Source organism: Medicago sativa, chromosome 6 (assembly GCF_051527215.1).
Source record: "Medicago sativa cultivar Bolivia chromosome 6, Bolivia_mono, whole genome shotgun sequence".
NCBI lineage: Eukaryota > Viridiplantae > Streptophyta > Magnoliopsida > Fabales > Fabaceae > Medicago > Medicago sativa.
Genome location: NC_140754.1, coordinates 67100416 through 67103070, shown reverse-complemented (window position 1 = coordinate 67103070; position 2655 = coordinate 67100416).

Here is a 2655-nt window from a genome sequence, read left to right as displayed (position 1 = left end):
GTAGTGAATTTGCATAATGTTACAATCATATAGTTAGCATACCTACTAAAGCAAGCTTAGTGCCAAGGATACTCGGTCCTTGAACTTGGATTGTACCTTGTGCATTAAAGGCTTCAAAGGATGGACAGCTGCAGAGAATCTAGGTTCCATCTTAGGATTTATTCTCCTCTTCAAAAAAGATCATTATCATAAAACATTTTGTAGTATGTACAATAGTGTGAACTCAATGTGTTGTAATTGAGACTAATTTTGAAAGAATCAAATCTCTTGTACCAACTATGGGAGCTTATTTTAGATCGTACAGAGATTTGGTCAACCTAAAAACAAGTTTTCTTTTCCATGTTCTTTAAATTCTTCAGATCGTACAGAGAATTTCATCAATATTTTCTATGTAGGGCCTCCATTTATTCATGCATTATTGTCATCTATATAGAAGAATCTGAACTGTTCAACACCTCTTAAAAAGTTGAAGGTTCACCTTCTTCCGTTAGAAGACAATATACATTACGGATCTTCATTACATAGTTTGACTATCAAGATGGTTTCTCTGTAATACACGTTGATCGACAGACACCACCATTGACCTCATTCAGTTCTTGCTCATCATGCTCTGATTCAGCATCAGAAGAATCACTTTCCTTGAATTTTTCTTCCATATGCACTATACTAGACTCTTTGAAATTTTTGTCTTTTTTATGGTCACTTTACATCCACGCTAAAATAACCTTGCGGACAGTGGGATCCCACAGGAGATAATCCTTAACATGGTCAGCATAAGCCAATAAGATACAATTCCTGGACTTTGGGTCCAACTTTAGTCTTTCTTGGAATTTGTACATCACGTACATAGGACAACCAAACACAAGTAAAGAAGAATAATCCACTGGATTTCATATCCACATCTCCATCAGTGTCTTCAAATCAATTGTCGTTGAAGGTGATCGATTTATTACATAACATGTGGTTTTAACTACTTCTTCCCAAAAAGATTTAGCCATTCCCGTTATTTTCAGCATAACTCTTGTTCTTTCTAGGAGAATTTTATTTGTCTACTCTGCTACACAATTCTGCTGATCCCAGACAACTTTAAGCATTGTTGACTGACCCTACAAACCAACACGAGTCTTTTCAGTATGATTTGTCCTCACTTGCACGCTAAATTGTGGAGTTCTTATGGAATGGGCTGCCAAAAAGAAGATGCATCTTGTGGATACAGGTAGTACCAAACAAATTTGATAACCCTTCCTTCAACGATGCAGTCCCATACATACATGGTCTCTGGATTCTTCTCATTCCGATGTAATTCAGTTTTCCTTGAATTTGTTAGGCGCCGCTCTTTGTCATGTCTTGTGCACCAAAGACCACTTCATGCCCTCGTAAGTCTCGGGCGTTACATGCCCACCAGCTTATGTTTGGTTCATCCACGAACCACATCATATTGGGAGAGGTCTGCTATGAGACCACTTATAACTTCCCATACGAGTTTAAGCATTGCCGAATGACCCTATAAATCATCACGAGTATTTTCAGCATGCTATGTCCTCACTTGCACGATTTTTGGGAAACATCCCAGAAGGCCACCCATCCAAATACTACTCCAAGTTAAGCATGCTTAACTATGGAGTTCTTATGGAATGGGATACTGTAAAGAATATGCATCTTGTTTATATAGGTAGTATCAAACAATGTGATTTGGTTTGCCTTAAAGATGTCAGCAGCCACTCTTTGTCATGCCTTGTACACCGGCGACCATTCCTTGTCCTTGTCAGTCTCGGGCGTTATAGTCAGTCCTTAAGAAGTTACGTTTCTTCCAAGTTTCAAGCTCTACTTGTGCTTTAAATTCATTGATTATTGGAGACATGTTTGACTTCTTGACTGGATACACCTATAATCTTCTGGAATACTCAACAAAGAATGAGAGGAAACATCTTGATCCTTCCAGAGATATTAATGGTGACTTCTACACATCATAATGGATCAAGTCTAGTATGAGTTTTCTTCTAGTAGTTACTCTAGGAAACTTGAGTCCATGTTGATTTCTTTTTGCACAGTGCTCATATAATGGTAAGTTTACTGTCATGAGCCTGTGAAGGATATTCATTCCGCAAGGACTTTCAAGCCACGTTATGGCATATAGTGTAACACCCTAAACCCATAAAGCAATAAATTATGCGAATAATACAAATCATACAAGGATTTAGATGTTACTTCTTCTATATGTTCCAAAACATGCAGAAATAATTTTCTCAAAACATCGCGGAAGAATAATCATCTCAATAGTTCATCAACAATACAATAATTCTCCAAGTAGCCATGTCAACATATTACAAATATCATTATCAATACATAGTCTCAAAAATCCTCAACAGTCATAATAAAGGTAAACGCCAAAGACCGACACCTAATCAAAACCTTAAAGACTAAGACATCAAAAATAGTAGGCGAGGTAGCTCCAAGCTATCCTCAAGCAACTCACCAAGGCAAAGTAAACTACTCATGCACACCTTCTACCCATTCATAAGAATAAGGTAGGCGATCAACCAAACGACCACTGGGGGTTAGTCCACATTCCACAATTAAATTATAATCAAACATAAGAATCCAAGGATTTCATGTATAGCAAATATACATACTCAACATTCCTAGAATACTAAC